At 43.6% G+C, this 20,518-nt stretch overlaps 1 protein-coding gene across 2 annotated transcripts in view; it reads right to left on the bottom strand.

Annotated features, from left to right (window-relative positions):
- The window catches only part of CUL1 (cullin 1), a 103,657-nt gene extending 87,114 nt beyond the window's left edge, over window positions 1-16,543 (bottom strand). Inside the window, exon 1 of one of the 2 annotated variants that reach the window (XM_028846424.2) lies at window positions 16,294-16,543. The gene's annotated coding sequence lies outside the window, so the exon portion shown is untranslated. Of the gene's footprint in view, window positions 1-16,023; window positions 16,168-16,293 lie in introns of those variants that run through there. The other variant, XM_028846422.2, reaches the window with a different exon arrangement.
- Between the last annotated feature and the right edge of the window lie 3,975 nt (window positions 16,544-20,518).

Here is a 20,518-nt window from a genome sequence, read left to right as displayed (position 1 = left end):
AGGAATAAATTTAGTAACTGACAAAAAAGTAAAATTGTTGGCATCAGTGCAAACAACAGCGCAAAATCTTCAAAGTGTGAAGAACTTAATAGAGACAAGGACTAAAACTTTGTGCTTAAAGGATGTGGGCAAAGTAGTCCCTTGCCTCCCACCCCTCCCAAAAAAGGAGAGAGAATACTTGCAAGAGACAGAATATATAAGTAGGAGAACCAGGAGGCCAGAAGGCAAGCCAAAGGAGGCTCATCCACGAAACTTCTAGCTCAACAGTGTTAAGGTTGAAGATAAATCAAGGAAAAGGTCTATTACGAAAAAGTCATTGACTGTGGTAACTGCCAGGAGACACAGCCTTCAAGAACATAGCTCTGAACGAGTAGAAAGCAATGAAACCTGGCTGCAGCCAAGCAGAAACGGAAATGACTTGCTCAAAACGACGGTGGGAAGAGGCTGGTAGACTCTGTCACTAGCAGAAATCACCAGATACCTGCCTCTCCCAACATCACTGTCACAAGAGGATCCTCAGGACTGACTTGGAGAACGTGATGACTTATTACCATTCACCATGATACAATGACGGGCAGGAGTGAGACATGAATTTTCCTTTTAAATTCTAAAGCCAGTATACAAGCATAATTACAACAAACTTGCAAATGAACAGACGTGCAAACATCATGTCTTCCAAAACCACGTACCTTATTCAAAAATAAGGTACAACTCGGGAGGCTGAGGGAGGAGGAGGGCTTGGGCCCAGGAGTTCCAGGCTGCTGTGGACTGTGATCATGTGACCACATTCCATCCTGAGGGACATGGCAAGACCCTGTCTCACACACAAAAAACAAACAAAAAGCCAAGTACAACTGATGATACTTACTTACAGCAGAAGTCTCACAATAGAACTTCTGTGCACGTCTCTCAGCTGGCTGCATGCAACCTTGGATTCAGTCTGGTATAAAGATGACCATGTTCGGCCCAGGTGTGTTCACGCTTTCCACTGCCCTCTAAAATGAGTACCCCGGCAACCTCAACAAGATGACCTCCAATCAGATCACCACCAGATGGCAACGAGAAAATACCACACCAATCACTACAGAGAAGACAGACAGACTCCAAACCAGCCAGCACTGCTATTCAGATTCTCTTAGAAGGAACATTGGCTCCTTCTATAAGGCCAATTCTAATTCTCTTCATTCATTTTTAAGTTGTCCTTAAAAAATTAAGCACCAATGAGGGGGATGGGGAGACACTGGTCAAAGGTGCAAAGTTTCAGTTGGATAGGAGGAATAAGCTCAGGAGGTCCAGCACCCAGCATGGTGACTCCAGTTAATAATAATGTACTGTATTTTGAAAATTGAAAATTGCTTAAAAGCAAAAGAGAGAAAAAACTGCTTATAGTACATCTTAAAAGTTCTTACCACAAAAAAATGTTAAGTATGTGAGGTGATGGATACAATTAACTTGACATAATCATTTCACGATGTGCAGCGTACATATATCAAAACATCAGGTTGTATGCTTTATGTTTTATTTGTCAATTATACCTTAATAAAGCTGGGAGTGGGAATTAAACACCAAAATACCGACTTCTCAAAACTGCTATAAAGAATAAATTAGTACCTCAACTGGTTTTACTAAATAGATATAGCAGCCTTCTCGTTGTGATCAATCTTTGTCCTTCTAATTATATAAATATACACACATGCAGCCAGGCGTGGTGGCTCACGCCTGTAATCCCACAACTTTGGGAGGTCGAGGTGGGTGGATCACCTGAGGTCAGGAGTTCAAGACCAGCCTGGCCAACATGGTGAAACCCCATCTCTACTAAAAATACAAAAATTTGCCTGGTGTGGTGGCACACACCTGTAGTCACAGCTACTTGGGAGGCTGAGACAGGAGAATCGCTTGAACCAGGAGGTGGAGGTTGCAGTGAGCCGAGATCACGCCACTGTACTCCAGCCTAGGTGACAGAATGAGACTCCATCTCAAAAATATATATATAAAATAAAATACACACACATGCTAATTCATTCCTTCAAATACACACATTTTATAATTATGAGAATTCTCAGATATCATTAAGTAGAAGTACAGAATTTTCTTCTATGAACATCTTAGGAATTAGAAAACAATTTTTTTTCTCTTAGATACCTGAATAAGCAATAGAGGAGGGTCCTTTTAAATCCTAAAAAATCCACACTCAAGCACTAAATGCCTTAAATATTGCTCAATTCAGAAACGAATCTTAATTAAGTCAACATCTATATTCTTCCTATTTTACTACATGACTTCCAGGTAAGATGCCACAAGCCACACTGGTATAAATTGCTCCAGAAAACCTGAAAACTTACAGAAAATCACAATCACATTATATTTAACAGGTGTTCTAAAGACTGCCCAGTTTGTCCAAATAAACTAGTTTTAACTGCTGAGGACTGAATTTCAGTTCTTAGTTTCAGCACAATGGTTTTATTCAATTACCTTGATTAAATCATGCTCACTCAACGGTCTAGATTGGTACTTGCGTGTATTTTGTTTCCAAGTATTTTCATTCACTTTAAGACAAGAAAAAACAGTATTGCATTTGATCATGATCATCTACACCACACATGCTTTTCAAACTGAGGGCTGCAATTCATTATTGTGTAGATCATGAAACCAACTTAGTTAAAGGGAACTGGAACTTTTTTAAAAAATCAAATAGAAAAAAAAAAAGCTCATAGAATGCAACAAGGTAAGTATTACTCAGTGCACTTTTTTTCCCAGTTATGTCTGTTTGGGTGCTGGGTTATCCCACAAAAAAATTTTACTAAAGAAACGATTCAAGAGGCGCTGATCGACAGTACACAGCGACAAATTTCAAACAGCTAATATAGAAACGCGTGGGATGTCTGTGGAACTTCACAGCTCTGGCTCCACAAGTCACTGGCAGTGTGAGCCTGGTCAGATTCCTTAACTTCTGTGCCCATATTTCATCATCTGTACTAGAAATAATACTGTAGTACCTGTTGTATAAGGTGGCTGTGAGGAATAAGTGAGTTATGAAAATAAAATGCTTAGCAGAGTCCCTGACACACGGTAAGCATTTGCTACTATTCATGTTAATACTACTCTAAAGGGTTTCTAATATCTATGAAATTCCTAAGATAGTATTTAAATGTTAAACCACCCGTGCTTATTTTTGTCAAAATGAAGTAAATTAATGTTGCTTGAAAACTCCACCATACCTTTGATAACTGATGACACCAGAGGTGGCACTTCTCCAAAATTCCCACCAAAATGTAACTTTTAGCAGAGAGTGGAGGAGTCCTTTGGATCGGGGGACAGACCTGGGGATCCAGCCTAAGCTGCGACAGAGTTAAATTTTCCTTGAAATATCACTCTATCTTAAAATTCACATGAATCTTTCATTCTACCATGAAATACACGTTTAACAGAATATTTTAAAACACCAGCTTCACAGGGCTTCCTAGCTCTCTTGCTAGTGAATGAATGCGATGCTCTTGTATAAAATCCACTGACTTTGGAGAAGCTGCTACTGAAGAGCTTTCACTGCACATCAGCATCCAAAAAGTTTCTTTTCTGTCTTGGCACCACTGTATTTTCAGAACCCAGCCTAACACAAATACAAAGACACAAACAGCAAGCCAGTCTGCCCTCCTTTTAGAGGGCCTGTGGACAGGGGTGCTCCACGGAAACATCCTCAGGCCACTGAGCGTGGAAGGCCAGATGTGCACCTCCTGGCGGGTCTTTCCCCCTCCCAGTGAGGCGTGCACACGAGGTCCACTTCCGTAAAGGATGACCTTAGTCAACCACAAACGCTATTAACTCCCATTGAGATGAACAGTCTCAACTCACAGTTCCCACAATCCTCTTCAACTAATTTCCGAATTTCCCTCATGTGTGGTGAACCGTCTGCCCTGCAGGTGAGTGTGGGGCCTTGAATAAGTATCTGCTCAATAAGCAGATTTTGGAAGCTAGTGTATCACTAAGTGCACACGAATCTGTTCATCAAGAACACACCCCTTTTCGTTTTCTTTTGACTAAAATAATTTAACCCTGAGACGAAAATTCTGATCAGCAACTTTCCCTAGCTGAGCAAACTTTCAAATATACTTCCCATTTTACTACAAACTGGTTCGAAAGGAGAAACGGCGCTACCATGCTCTTTATTTGATTTAGGGCTTTTATGTTTTTTGTTTTAAAGACAATTTACTACTTTATCCACTCTCCTGAAGGAACTGGGCACAGTTAAGCAACACCTCTTTCAGGTAAGATGCTCCCGACACACGTCCCCAGTGGTCCCTGAACCACTCAAGGCTCACAGTGACTGATGTCACCCACCACACCTGTGGTTCCACCTGTCAGATTTGCACCCACACTGTCTGCACATATGTTCAATGCTGCATTTGCTAAAAAGCATCTTGTCGAAAATTTCCTTACTAGCTATTACAACATCAAGTACTAAGAACTTTTTAGTATTTTCCGAAACTATAGACACTGGGGAGAGAGTATGAGGAGAAACATATATGCACAGGAGGGTACATTTAAATCAGTCAAGAATAAATAATTTGGAAAAACAGTTTCTCAATCATTTGAGTATGTCTTCTGAGCTCATAGAAATCTGCCACTCGATGATAACCTTCAATAAGAGGCAGGGTTCTTTTGGGGAGGAGACTTTTTAAATTTTGCTTCCCACTCTGTCTCAAAACAATCTGGCCATACCTATAATAAAGGAAAAAATGTGGGCAGGGGGCAATGGCTCATGCCTGTAATCCCAGCACTTTGGGAGGCCGAGGTGGGCAGATCACCTGAGGTCAGGAGTTCGAGACCAACCTGACCAACATGGTGAAACCCATCTCTACTAAAAATACAAAAAAAATTAGCCACGCGTGGTGGTGAGCGCCTTTAATCCCAGCTACTCGGGAAGCTGAGGCAGGAGAATTGCTTGAAAACCAACTGGGAGGTGGGGGTTGCAGTGAGCTGAGATCACACCATTGCGCTCCAGCCTGGGAGACAAGAGCTAAAATTAATTTAAACCCATATTTTTCTTATTTATTTTTCACTCTGTCACCCAGGCTGGAGTGAAATGGCGCCATCTTGGCTCACTGTAACATCTCCCTTAGGGTTCAAGCAATCCTCCCATCTCAGCCTCCCAAGTAGCTGGGACCACAGGTGTGGGCCACTACACCCAGCTAATCTTTTCATTTTTTGTACAGATGGAGTTTTGCTATGTTGCCCAGGCTGGTCTCGAACTCATGAACTCAAGCGATCCAGCCGTCTTGGCCTCCTAGTGCTGAGATTATAAGCCTGAGCCACCACGCCTGGCAAAACCCATACCTTAAATAGGCATAAAGAAAATCCTGCATGTTAAGATTGCTACTCATTTCTGTCACCACCCTAGTTGTGGCTGGGACAGTACCATAGTCTTCACTGCCCAGCGTAAGTTTCGTGTGGAAAGTCTCAACAACAGTCTGTCCATATTTTTTATTCCATACAATTTACATTAACTTGTGTATTTTCTCACGCAAGCTTTTTAAGCTTATACTTCAAGTAGCTTATTTTGAAAACCATAAATTCATGTTCCCAGTTGGAAATATAGTTAATATTTTTAAAAAGGTAAAGAACACTAACAACACAAAATCCAGATTTTCCCCACAGTTTTGTTATCGTCAAGAACTCATATATAATAAACTTACTTTAGAGGACTTGAACCTCACAAAATTCAATTTTCTAAAATAAAATGTACGTATCAAAACTGCAAATAAATAAACTTCTGAAAAATATAAATACAATGGAATAAAGAGATGCCCATTTTAGGACTATTTTTCTTTTTGCCACATCACACACACACAGCACAGAGTGTGTATGTGCGTATACACACTTTAGCCTGTACTCAACTGTCAGTAAAACAAATCCTCCTCTGCATTTTTGGTGGGGAAGGTACTCTTTTTAATGTGAACCTGTAGTTTCATTCACTGCCGCCAAGAAAGGCATCAGAATGCTTTTTAGAATCACTTTTCCTATAACTATTAAGGGAATCACTTACCCTAGTTACACACATACACGCTCACCTATATGTTTACCATAAAAAGCGACGTGGATACTCATCTTCCACAATATCCATATTTTTGAAATAAAACTTCAGTGTAATATATGGTTTGCTGGTTATAATCAGTGAATTATTTAATCAGTTTTCCATACATTAGCCTTATCAATAGAAAAATTACAACATTTATAATTTATTACGGCAAAACCTCAAAGTTAACAGAACTTCCACAAATTGGTTGCTTTGTTGAAATTCTGCTAAACGTTGTTACTAGAAATCACATTCCCAGTTTGACGAGCTGAGATAGAGACAAATACCCAAACCAATATCCAGCTACTTTCAAGTGAGAAGTGCAGCAGAGCCAGTTTTTTTAAAAAAGCATGTTAGCATGATACACATAGCTAGACTTTAAGGATTTTTTTTAAGCTTATGAAGATGAGATAGGATGGTTGTGGCGAAGGGGTGACAAAGATGAAGAGCAGAGCCCACTCCATCAAGTGCTGGCAGCCTGATACCTGCCCTGGAGAGCCTCTGTAGTCAAGGAAGCCAGGCAAGTCCTGAACAAAGCAGCATCAGCAGCGCACTGCATCACCAGGCGTGAGGGCAGAATGAAGCTGGTGACGGCAGGCCCAAAGAGGAAGGTGTAAACACGGAGCGTTATGGGGGAGGAACTAGACAGATTTGGTAGATCGCTGAATATGGACAAACAAAAGAAGTCAAGTCTGAAATCTGTGTCTGTGACATAACGCCAGAAACAGAGATGTCAGACATGGCCTAGGGAGCAAAAGAGATCAGTTTGGGGCAAGTCAAGTTGGAAGAAAGGGCAGGTTAGTCAAATGAAAAAGCCCTGAAGGCTATTCGCTGGACTGGAAGACTCTCAGCTGAAGTTGCTGAGAACTGCTTGGCCTGAATGAAACTGAGAAACCCCAAAGCAACAAAGACTAGAAGAGAGGATCAAGTTAAAGCTGTCTCCTGAATGCTCATGAAGAGTTAGAAAAGATAAGATGAACTAGAACAACAAGTATTCTGCACAGAACCCTAACCTCAAGAGGTCACCCAAGAAAAAAGAATGGTAACCTGGTCCACAAGTCTGGGAAATGGGCGATGTGGCCTCTCCTCAGAAGGGGCCACTCTGGAGAAGAAACCTGGTGATGTTTCCCAAACTCATTTAACGCAAAACATCCTGAGAACAGCGTTCACCCTCTGGAAACCGTGAATTGGAAATGCAAGAGAACCAATCTAATGAATCAAGTACAAATCTAAGAGCGCCTTCAAGAGAAGTATTGAGATGCTTTTAAAACTCAGGAAGTTTTTAGATTTTTAAAGAAAAAATGTGAAACAACTTTGTAGTTAAACCATTACTTTACAGGTTTAAAGTGTTCTCCATGGACACATGGAAGGGAACAACACTCACTGGGGCCTATCGGGGAAGGTGTGGGGACCAGTATCAGGGAAAAGAGCTAATGCATGCTGGGCTTAATACCTAGGTGATGGGCTGATCGGTGCAGCAAACCACCATGGCACAGGTTTTCCTACGTAACAAACCTGCATGCCTGCACGTGTACCCTGGAACTTAAAAAAAAAAATTACTATTAAAAAAATTAAAAGTGTTCTCAACATATGACACCACCAATAACATGTAAATAACACAGGCTTTGATTTTGTTGTCTCCCATATGCCTTAAAATTTTAATATAATTCCTCTCGTAGTATTTAGGATTTAAACAAGGACTAGTGTGAAGCAAAAATTATTCCTAGACACTAAACTTACAACTATACTCATTAGGATCCTGGCCTCTATGGCACTTCCCACACTGTGCTACAAAGAACCACGAATATTTCCAGGTGCTCGTTTCAAGAGAAAAAAATGAACACATCAATTCACTCCATATCAAATCTCTACTGTAAGGACCTAATTTTCCACAGTCCATGATTTTAACATCAGTATGTGTTCTACAAAACATGTAATATGGTAGGGGAGCTTTCTTCCTTCAAAGGAAATTTCTTATTAAATTAGGAGTGTACCTTTTAATATATATGAATGTATGTATACCTATATACATACCCTATTGGATATACCTCTCTGTAACAGCAGCAATGCACATTAAGATTTTAAAGGCCCTTCAATATGCCACTTGGCATTTCCTAAGTTTATTCACAAAGCTTCTCTCCCATTCCCATACCTTACATATCACAGAACACGGATAGCCAAATATTGGTCTAAATAAAAAAAAAATCCTGAAAATGCATTAACAAGTAGAGTGGTAACGCAGAGCTCCATTATAAAAATAACAGTGACCCAAACAAACAAAACCTTCATAGTGTCAAAAGAGAGAACACATACGTTTCACCTGTAATGCCCCAGCTAAACTGCAGACATTAAACACCCACCCCGCCCCTGCAACACACAAACCCTGCGTAGGGCAAAGTCCCCTATACACAGAACATGTAACAAAAGCACTACTGAAGAGCCAATTCCAGTATGTGTCTTCAGCATTCCTAACCCTGCTTCCCTTTGTGTGTTCTGAGTCCCTTGTTGGTAGGACCTACTCTACGCAGTGCCCAAGTAGCTTTTCATCAATTCATCAAATAGGAGACACTCTCATTTCAGTAGTCTCTACTTGATGATTGATGTAATATATTCCTATGCTGTGTGTCAAAGTCCACCCTCAACCAGGACTGCATTAGACAGCCTTCTGTCCCATGTGAGGTATCTGCAAGCAGCAGAAAGCTGAGGGCAAGCAGTCACAAAGCAAGCTCGGCACAGTCTTTGGCTCACACCAAGCACTGAACACAAGTTGCGTATCCCTTATCTGAAATGCTTGGGTCCAGAAGTCTTTTGAATTTCAGACTGTTTCATATTTTGGAATATTTGAGGTAGCTTGGGGATGGGATCCAAATCTAATTGGGGAATTCAGATGTTTCGCATACACCTTATACACACAGCCTGAAGGTAATTTTATTTTCCCCTCGGGGACGCTGAATAAACTGTTGTGCACCTGCATGTTGACCGTGGCCCATCACATGAGGTCAGGGGTGAAATGATCTACCTGTCACGTCATGTTGGTAACTAAGGAAGTTTTAGATTTTGGATGATTTAGGATTTTCAAAATAGGGATGCTCAACCTGGACTAAGGGTTATTATTGTATGTAAGATAAAATGGCAAGTAAACCTTTTAATATTTTAAATATTTAAGATGAGAGAAGTCAGAAGAATCAGTCTGGAATTTTCCTTCTCCACCATCCCCCCACACCAAAGTCTCCAAGTTCCTAAAGCTTGAAGTTTGGGGAGGGGGAAATGGCCTAGTCTCCATGTCTATTCCCTGAATTCCCCTTGGGATCAAAGAGTCTGGTTTATCGACATCATCTAGGATTCCAAACCTTTCCTTCCAGTCTCACCGAAGTCTCCTTCCTGCCTTGAGAAAAGGCGGTCTGAGCTGTCTGCCTTTTCCCCCATTCTGACTTTCGGATGCCTATCATGCACATGTCACTATTTTAGTTAGCATTTAATTAATTTCGACATAGCAAAGGCACCCCCTCGCAGTGTTAGGTGACACATTTCTGTACAACTACTTTCTCATAATCACAACAGTATTCCTAATTTGTATTATTTAGCATACATTTCTTAAAAAATTGATAGTAGCCTTTGAATTTTCCAAGCTACTGCACAAACTAGACCAAAATATTTTTTCTAATTTTTAGCAAATTCTTATTCTTAAGCATAATGACATTAAGTTTAAACATTAATTTAAAACGCATCTACTATCACTAGGAGTTGTGAACTAAGCAAAAAAAGAAAGTTCAAACTATTACTAAAACAAAGAAACTTCCACACTGAAGACAATTCATTAGTACCTAATCTAGTGTTATAATAAACCATCAAAACATAAATCAGTTTCATGAGATTAGGACAGTTTCGTGGAGGGCATTAAATGAGGGGACTAAAGTACCTGAAGGATTAACATACAGGGAAATAAATGAGAAGATTAGTCCAGCAAAGGAGAACCTGACCGCTGGAAATACAGCCCAACGAAAGTCAGATATTTAACCCTGCACATCAACACACCTGGAAAGGGGCTGCCAGTACGGCAAACACGAAGTGATTTCAGCATCAAACTAAGCAGAAAAGTCTTCCTTGCAAGTAGCTCCCCTGCTTCTCCTGTTTTGGGATTTGATTTTATAAATTAATCCACTGTATTATAAACACACGTGCACTATAGAAAGTTGGAGGAAAAAAATTTAAAAATTAAAAAAAAAACCTCAAAATAACCTACTGCTAAGAGAAACTAAAAATAATTTCACTGCTCAGAGATCATCAATGTTAACATTTTGGTTTTCATCTTTTTAAAAAATGCATATATTCACACACCAAAATAAAGTTTAGATACTACTTACATATGTTGTTTTATGTTACATTTTATCACTAATACTGACTAAATGTTCGTTAAATTCAGTATTATGGAAAGTAAAAATTGATCTAAATGCTGAAATAATCATCCTTAACAGCAGCAAAAAAATGAAAACAAAAGCTTAAGAGGGTATTAGTTAAATAACAGCATACCCTGGACAGAATATTAATCTGTTAATCATTCTTTTGTATTTTCTTAGACTAAATTCTTAGAAATGGAATAGCTATTTCAAAGCACACACACATTTTACAAGCTTTTGTTACATATTTTGCTCTCCAAAAATCATATTAAATTACCCTCTTTCCAGCAAGGTATGAGTGAGCTCCTGTCTCCACACACTCACCGTAAGTAGTTTATTTTTTAATCTATGCCAGTTACAAAAAACCCAACAGTATCTCACTGATTTGCATTTCTGGGAGTACAGATAGTGAAGCTGAAAGTTTTTTCATGTTTCCTACTCCTCTTTTTATAAATTACCAGTTTGCCCATTTTTTTCCACGGGGGTGGGGGCGAGGCCTCTTTTGTTGGTGGTGTTCACATGCCCTCTTTTTACAGTAAGGAAAGTAAATTTGCTTGTAAGTTACAATATTTTTCTGTTTGCCAGTCACGTTTTAATTCTGTTTATGGAATTTTAACACAGAGAAGTTTTATTATTCTAAAGTACTCAAATCTTTTCCTTTACAGTTCCTACGCTTGGTGTTATATCTAGGTCTTCTCCATCTTGAGATCGCCATGCTGTTAATTTTTTGGTTCTTAAATTTTTTCTTCAAAAAGTATTTTAAAAGCACCCAAGTTTACCCACCTAAAATGACAGCCATGTTTACTACTTTAAATATCCTCACGGCCGGACACGGTGGCTCGTGCCTGTAATCCTAGCACTTTGGGAGGCTGAGGCGGGTGAATCATGAGGTCAGGAGTTCGAGATCAGCCTGGCCAACATGGTGAAACCCAGTCTCTACTAAAAATACAAAAGATTAGCTGGGCATAGTGGCAGGCACCTGTAATCCCAGCTACTCAGGAGGCTGAGGCAGAGGAATCGCTTGAATTTGGGAGGCACAGGTTGCAGTGAGACGAGATCACGCCACTGCACTCCAGCGGTGTGATACTTCACTAATACATACACATTTTATACATATTTTAAATGGCTGCACCCATTTCATACAATCTATTTTCCAAAGTATTTTCTGACACAGACTTTTAAAAAAATTGCCGCTTGTTAGATTTAAACAGTCTTGAATGGTTTTACAAATTTTTGCAAGGCCAATGAGTCATAACATCACACCCAATTTAACAGTAGCTCCAAAGTTCCAGAACTGTTCGTGTCTATGCTATCAGTGCCCAATCACTCTCCCACAATGTTACTAAAAGACCAGGAAGAATAAGCTCATTCTTGGTAGTGGATCACAGTTCTGCATAATGAATTCTGCCATAATGATCAGATATCAGTCCTTAAAGCATTTTCATTTTAATCTCTTCTAGTCTTCTTCCACCTTCATATAAACTAGTCAAACACTCTGGGAACATTTGGTTAAAAGCCTGAGCTCCGGAGCTACCCTGTCCCATTTAACTCGGGCTTGACGACCTTCCTAGCCCTGACCTTCACCACTCAAAGTCTCAGCTCCTTCACCTATATTCTGTAAAGCAGGTTAAACCACAGTACCCATGCTTCAGAGGGCACTGGAAGGATGTACGTGAATGCTGATGCATGCAGTACGCTAGGCGCTGGGGACAGATGCACATCACAGTGTCCCTGTCCCAAAAGAGGTCAGTTTGGTGAGAGAAACTACCAAGTATAATCAAAAGGTTAAATACTGTGATCGCGACATAGGCAGGACGACATGGGAACCCAGGGAAGGCTCCTAACCCAGACCAGGACATCAGGGCCAGCTTTCCAGAGATGGTGACGTGTGTGCCGTCAGGTGACAGAAAAGGCAGAGTCAGATTCAGAATGGAACTGCAATGGCGCTGAAGCATGGAGGAACACTAGGAAAAGCAGAACAGTGCTTACTTGGTCCAAGTTTCCCAAGGGAAAAAATTTAACTATCAAACTGAGGCTTCACAACCCTACTTTTCAAACACAAATACAATACTTGATGTTCTTTAAGACCGTTTTTCCAAAATCCTGTTAATGTTAAAAGTTGTAGCATTCCCACGGAATCCACAAACTTTTGGAGCCTGAGGAAATCAGCAGTGTCAATTAAAAACCATCTCATTTTACAAATGAGGAAATATAGGCCCTGCAAAGGTAAGCTTGAACTAGACTCCATGTCTTCTCTCCCAAGCAACATGTTCTACACCTAAGCAAAAATAAATGACTTAAATCTCTCTCCCTCACAGAATTTTTAGAAGTGAAACACTTCCATAAGTGAATAAAAAACTTAAGTCATTAAATGTTATAATAATTCTGTTTATAGTGTGTTTACTAAATGTTCATATTATAAACAGGAAACTTCCTACAAACAGGAAATTATGTCCTCAGTAGTAAACATAAGGCTTTTTGGATCTATTTTTCATTTAATGCTCATTTCTTCATTTGGAAGCAAAACAAACACACTGATAAACTACCAAATGTTTTTAAAAAGCAAGGCAAACTTAGAATTGGCCCTTAAAATGGTTAACATTCTTTTCCCAGACATACCTAAAAGACAAGTTCAAAATGAAGCTCAGTCCCCCAAAGACATTTTATTCCAGAATGACTCAAGGTCATGGCTTTAGGACCTACGGAGGGCTGAAACAGCAAAACAAACAAAAAACCAAGTTCTTAAGTTTTTAAGGCCCTAATATTTTTAATTTGAAGAATGGCAAGCAACAACTCCTCAATTTAAAGTACATTCATGTTAATTTTCCATGCTGAAAGACAGACACAACGCCTCTGGGTATACTGGGAATGACATTCTGATGAAAGGCCCTCAGAGACCCAGAGATGGTTCCTCCCACAGCAACTTCCTATCCCACTCCAGCACAACCATGGGGCTTGCCTCATCTACAAGGAGGAGCCTTAATTACCAAACTGCTTCATTTCAAAGGCAAGGCTGGATACTCAGCCTGGGGGGAAAAACCTGATCGAGTTTCCAAAGAAGCACCAAACACAAAAATTTTAAAAATCCACACCTTAAAACTAGTTTTAAGGAGAAAAAACGTTAAAGTTTCACAACGTGTTTTCTTGGCACTTTCCTGGACTTCCATAGGTATAGAAAACCCGGGCAGATTTCTGTTAGGGCCCTGTACTAGGTACTGGGGTGTTGCGGGGGGAAGGGAAGTGGATTGGGGGGGTAGAAAAGGAGGGATGAGAGAGACGATCAATTTTACTCGAGAAGCGTACAATAAAGCTTGCATTCTTAACCCCCTTAAGTGCAAGGACTGTGTTTTCTGTAGCCAAAAATCAGGGCATGTTTTCAAACGTTAAGTGTAAGTTAGAATTATTCCAGAAAACTAATTCATTCAAAAAAAAAAAAAAAAAAAAGCAACTGAGGCACCACCGTAACCAAGTTCTGTTACTCTCGGGACGCAAAAACAAATAAGGAATATCCCCTGCGCTGGAGGAATTCACAATCGGAAATGTATGGGAAATAAGGCTGTACTGTAGTTAATTACAGCCAGAAGATAACTTTCAGTAAGTGGCAAGAGTCTAATGAACTGCAATATCTAAGGAAACCATGCAGAATCAGCTCAGGCATGCTTGTCTGTCTTCTGATGTGGTACACACATTAGGAGTGGGGGGTGGGGCTGCCTATAAGGACCTGAGCATGTGGCTCTCAGGGAGGGAGGCTTTCATAAATTGGTGAAAAACCTAGCATATCTAAAGTTAGTTTGTTTTTTTGACAAAACCGTTTTTAAAAGATAAGTCAATGAGAAAAGAAGTTTAACGTATTTAGAAAGCAATTCAGCCATCCCTCTCAAGCTTAAGGAACACTCTCCTGAAACCTCCAAAAATGGGCATAATAGAGTTAAAGCGAGCCAGTCTTACGTTTGCATGCTTTGGAATTTGAAATGCAGCGCAACTATTTCGACTCACCATGGAAAACAACAAATAGAACCTTCAAGTAAAACATTTTTCAATATCCAAAAACCTTCTTTAAACAAAGAAAAATCTCACCTCCAAATATTTTTTCCAAATACAATAACTGGTTTTACATTTTAAACATCATTACATATTTAACTACATAATACACTCTACAAGATTTCAGAAAATCGGGTACATTTTCGGGTGCACCATGAAATGAAGTGTTCAACTTAAAACTGCACACACTTCTGCGAGGCGTTAAGATATGCTTAGGTCCTAGAAGCTCAAGGCTTGAAGTAAAAAAGGAATCTAGTTCCTCTTCTGCCGCTTCGTTAAGTGCATTCCAAAAAGTGTGATCGTTTACTCCACTCAGAACTTTTGACGATTTTAATGCTACTACAAGAAAGAGCAATTACACTGGGCAAATCAATATTTAAGTAGACTGCAATTCAGTATTTGCGCACTTACCACTAACCCCTACTACGAACCAGAAGCAACCAAGAGTGACCCAATCGGAAAAGAGAATCCTCTTTTTGGCAAAGCCAGGCAGAGAGAAAACCTTAACTTTGGGGATTCATTTCAAGGAATGTCTACAAGCATTCCTCTCTCTCTTAATTATCTTATGTCTGCTCTACACAATATTGCACGGGCGGCAGAAACAGAGGTCTTTCAGATCTTGGGGGGAAAAAAGCGCACGACCCCCGAGTCTGAGGACCCCAAGTCCCAGCAGCCTGGCGGGCACACGTTTACCCTCAGGGTCAGGGCGCGCGCTCCCGTTGCGGCCGGGGGCGCGCCGACGCCGCGGCGCAGGGCCCGGCCCGACTCGCGAGCGCTAGGCGGGCGCCGGGGGGCTCTGTCCGGTTCGGCCGCCGGGCTCGCATCCCTGCGCGCATGCCCCGGCCCATAGCCCCAGGAGAACGGGGCAAAAGGGCGACTGTTACCCAATAATAGCGCCCTGCACGTTCGCAACAATGCAGGCAGGGAACCCGAGAGCCGCGGGCAGGGAACCGGAAAGCGAGAGAGCCCGGCTCGGCGGCTGCTCCTGCGCGCGAGCCCAGGGCTCACAGGGGAGCACGCGTCGGCCGGAAAGCAGCGCTGGGGAGAAGCGTGGGCGCGAGGGGGCAAGGGCACGGGTCCCGGCGTCCCGCGGAGGTCGCCTCACGAGGCGAGGCGAGGCGCGGACGTCCGAGCTGCCCCGTGCCACACGTCGGCCCAGCTTCCGAGGGCCCAGCCCGGTCGCGGCGGGGAAAGGTGCCGGCGCCACCAGGCCGCCGCCTCCAGGCGCGATGAATCGGGCTTTTTCCCAGTGCGTAGTCCAGGCCTGGCCGCCCCGGCCCGTCCGGGGTGACTCAGGGCCCGGCCCCGCTCGCTCTCCTGCCGCCCTCGGCGTCCTCCGCCCACGAGTCCCCCGGCCCGGCCGCCATTCCGCCCGGCCGCGTTTCGGCTGCTCAGGCCTCGCCAGGCGCCTGGGCTTGGCCGCCGCGGCCCAAGTCACTGCGACACCGCGGCTCGGGGCCGGGCCTGCGCCGCCGCCGCCACCTCCTCTCGGCCCCGGCGGCTGCCGACACTCACCCGCATCTCTGTGGTGCCCCAAAGGCTCCCGCGACGCCTCCGCCTGGTCGCTGGGCCTGGGCCCCGGCGAAAGCCCCGTCCCGCCAAGGTCTGGCTGCGTCCCTCAGCCACCGGGGCTGCCCCGCCTGGAGCTGCGTGCGACACGGCGCCCGCCTCCTCCTCCTCCCCTGCCCGCCCGGCCCTCCTCCTCCCGCCGCCGCCGCCGCCTGCACCACGCAACCTCCGCCCTCTCGCCTTCCCTCCGCGGCTCCCCGCCCTCTTCGGCCTCACCGGCTCCGGCGACCGCGGGGGAGAAGCTGTTGGGGGAGGGCCGGAACGCACCGCCATCGGCGTCCGGGGCGGGGGAGCCGAGAAACCGTCGTCGCCATCGCCCCGCCAGCCCGAGGCGCGGGAGGGGCCCGGAAAGCTCCCGCCCGCCCGCCGATGCCGGCGGCCCCGGGGGCGCCCCTTCCGCGGCCGAGGCCCCCGCTAGCGTGGGGAGCTTCTACCTGCGAGCCCGCGGCCCCTGCCCCGGACACCCGAGCCATCCCCGACCCGGGGCACCGGATTCTCCGCCAGGTTTTACAGCCTCCCTCGCCTTGGGGCCGCCGCGGAGGACCCCTTCCCGCCACTTCGGACCTCGCGAGCGGGGCTGAGCTGCTTGGGTCGGGGACACCACCAGCCTCTGGAGAAACGGCCTGAAGCACCCCGAAGGAGAGGGGGTCCCAGTCCCCCCACTCCTCCCCTGTGCGCACACCGCCCCCCCCAGCTGGCCTCGAACCTGACTCCCCACCTTTGTCGACCGGGACTGGGGGATGCACCCTAGATCAGAAAGTCAGAGGTGGCCAGGTGGCCCTCCAAATCGGCGCAGACTTCCGAGGAACCTGCAGCCAATTCTCGATCCCCTTAACACCTGCAAGGCCTTAGGAATCGGCTCCAGAAAGCTCGAGCTTATCTGCGTGTCTCTTTTTAAAAATCACTTATAAGATTAAACCTAACTAGGCTTTCCCTTTCAGACTTTCACTAACTCCTGTTTGGCAAATTTTGACATTCACTCTATCCTTCGTCTTTGTAAGGACAAATCAAGACTTAGAAGGCTTTGATTACATACACGGATGGCATGAGTCGTGATATAAAGTAGTATTGTTTTCACGTGTAGTTCGAAGTCATCTCATTTGAAATTAACTGTCATAATTGGCTATTTGGAATATTCAACCTAAAGCCTATCCGCTGCTGTGGTGACGGGTGGAGGAAGCGTTGTGGAACCCCCACATCTAGTGAGGGGTGGCTTATTAATACCACGGCTCACAGCATAACAGAGCGGCTCATTCCATGAACAACCCCGGGGGGATTTCGAACTCTATCATCTGGGCAAAAGATGTAATGAGTGTAACTTCCTGTTTTCTCCAAACGAAAACACTACACAGATTCCTGTACCACTCTGGGACAGAAATCCTCAGCCAGAGCAGAGGGCCGTCGCCAGAGTCCACACTGTTTCCTGCGTAACGTGGGTTTGTCTCTGAAGAAACATCCCACTGGTGTATGTGATCCCCTCTATTGAAATGTGGTCTTTTATCCACATCTCAGTCTCTCTAGAAGTAATGCATTTGTATGTACTTGTCACTCAGGTATGTAATCCCTTAATTTGTGCGGGATGTTGGGGTGTGAACAATTCTTGGTTTACATCCTACACTTTTGAATAACCTCGTCAAAACTTAGATGTATTTAACGCTTTTTTTTTTTTTGTGAGCACATGGTAAAGTTGGAAGTAAAAATGGAAGGTTTATCCCTGTGGCCCATGTTTTCCAGTGTACATATGTGGGTTTTTTAAAAAAAAAAAGTCCCAATTTCTTCCTTTTACTGGAAACTGCGTTTTTTAGACAACTTAAGCTTCCTATTCCCTAACCAGTCTTCTCCAATCTTACCATTCAATATGGCCTTTTCTGTGACTTCCTCCAGCTGAATAGAAGGGCTGAGTGGGTCAACCTTCCCTTTATTGTTTGTTTCCTCCACCCTCTATTTTTCCTTAATAGCAGTATTTGGTCCATCCACACCACCCTCCCTCTTCTCACTGCCTCCATTCCTGGTTCTTAACTCCTTTCTATTCTTTACTCTCCACCTGCCTACACGATCATTTTTAGCAGCAAATTTATTCCATCGACTTTTATGTCCACTTAACATCCAGATTGCATTTACTTTGAGCAGATAACCTTGTCTCCTACCTCACAGGTCAAGGCCACCTGCCGCTGTTTTCTACTTTAAAACATGCTTCCTCCATCTTTCTCCCCCAGCTCAGCAAAACTGATGTCCCTCTTGGATGACCCAAAGTTTGGAGGGATAATTAATTTGATAGATGTCAGAATCAAAGTTCAAAACAGTCTCAACAGACTACATTAAGCCAGAAGCAATGAAATAAAATATAAATTTCAAATCTAGAACAGTATGATGTGCTAGTTGGAAAAGCCCAAGTTTTAGATTTTAGCGAACCTTGGTTTGTATCTAGCTACTCAAATTTGAGTCATATCCAGTAACTCTAATTACTATCTTTTGCTCTAGTAAGGTCAACTGTTAATTTGAGATAAAAATACCTACTTCATAAGAGTGTGAAGAGTAATTTCTTTGTAATTCCCACATAATTCGTGGAACATTCACCAACCATTAGTTCCCCTCCCTTTCTCATCTTCCACAAAGTGGATGTCTCTGTTGCCATTCATAACACTTTTTTTTTTTTTTTTTTTTTGAGATGCAGTCTCGCTCTGTCGCCCAGGCTGGAGTGCAGTGGCCAGATCTCAGCTCACTGCAAGCTCCACCTCCCGGGTCTATGCCATTCTCCTGCCTCAGCCTCCCGAGTAGCTGGGACTACGGGTGCCTGCCACCTCGCCCGGCTAGTTTTTTGTATTTTTTTAGTAAAGACGGGGTTTCACCATGTTAGCCAGGCTGGTCTCGATCTCCTGACCTCATGATCCGCCTGTCTCGGCCTCCCAAAGTGCTGGGATTACAGGCTTGAGCCACCGCGCCCAGCCCATAACACATTCTTTAGTTCATATAGACCTGGAAACAGACTCAAAATCCTAACCCATTCACCTTGTATCCCAGAGCTGTCACCACCCTAGAGAAATTCTTGGCCTATTTTGGGTCAGTCATTACCATCATCATACTCATTTTTCAATGAGAAAACCTAAGGCTCAGAGATGTTAGGCAATTTGCTCCAAATCACTCAGCCTGAGCAGTGGCATAACCTGACCCAGTGACTCCCAATTCTGTGTATATCCACTCCTTTACTAAGATATTCTCCCACACTTATGTTGATCCTTTAACCTTTCAAATGTTTTTCCTGGTTCTTATCTCTTCTGTATCCTTCCCCTTGTGTCATGACTGATGGCAGATGATTCCTTCTAAACCGATACCTTCATCATTATAATTTTGCCTTTTCAAGCTTCAGTGGTTCCATATTGTTTACAGTGTTCAATCCAAATTTGGACCTGGCACTTAAGGTTTACCAGATCTTGCCCTAACTTGCTTTTCCAAATTTATTTCCTGCCACTTCCCAGAAGGAACTCTCAATGCCATCCAGTCCTGTTGGTTGTACTCACTCGCCCACAGATGAGCTGTGAATCGCCATTTATGAGGGCCTGCTTCAGTTGTTCCTTTAGCAGAGACCATTCCCCACTCCTTTCCTCCGTCTCCAAATCATGCTCACGTTTCAAGATCCAGCTCACACCCCCTCCCAGGAAGCCCACCTCACACCTTCTACCCAAGCTTTGTGATCTCTCCCTGATTTGCCTGCTCACATGTGCCTTTAAACTAGGTGGTCTGTGCCGTGGGGTGAGAGACAATTTCCTAACGTTCACCTGCCCCCTCAGCACTGTGCCCAAAGAACACTGAAGCAGATTCCAAGCACATTTGCTTACTACTGAAATGAAAGTGTACAGGTGTTACTTGACCAACCATATGAACTACTATTTCTAAGACACAGGTAAGTAACTACCCATCCAGTGCAAAGTGAATGAACAGGATGATTCTCAAACCTGGCTTTGCTTTAGAATCACCTGGGGACTTGACTAATTCCAAGTGCTCCGCTCCAGATCTACTGAATCAAAAGTAGGTGGGAAGCAGCAGGGAGGGAACATGAAACTGCCAGAGTTTATATCCTGGCATCGCGACTTATTATCTGGGGAACTTTAAGCAAGTTACTTAACCTCTCTGTGCCTCAGTTTCTTCATCTATGACATAGGGATGATAATAATAGTACCTTGGCTGGGCGTGGTGGCTCATGCCTGTCATCCCAGCACTTTGGGAGGCCAAGGCATGTGGATCACTTGAGGTGACCAGCCTGGCCAACAAGGTGAAACCCTGTCTCTATTAAGAATACAAAAATCAGCCGAGCGTGGTGGCATGCACCTGTAATCCCAGCTATTCAGGAGGCTGAGGCAAGAGAATCGTTTGGACCCTGGAGACGGAGGTTGCAGTGAGCGGAGATTGTGCCACTGCACTCCAGCCTAGGGTGACAGAGTGA

The sequence above is a fragment of the Macaca mulatta genome, chromosome 3 (genome assembly GCF_049350105.2).
Source record: "Macaca mulatta isolate MMU2019108-1 chromosome 3, T2T-MMU8v2.0, whole genome shotgun sequence".
Taxonomy (NCBI): domain Eukaryota; kingdom Metazoa; phylum Chordata; class Mammalia; order Primates; family Cercopithecidae; genus Macaca; species Macaca mulatta.
This window is presented reverse-complemented; position numbering and strand designations above follow the sequence as displayed.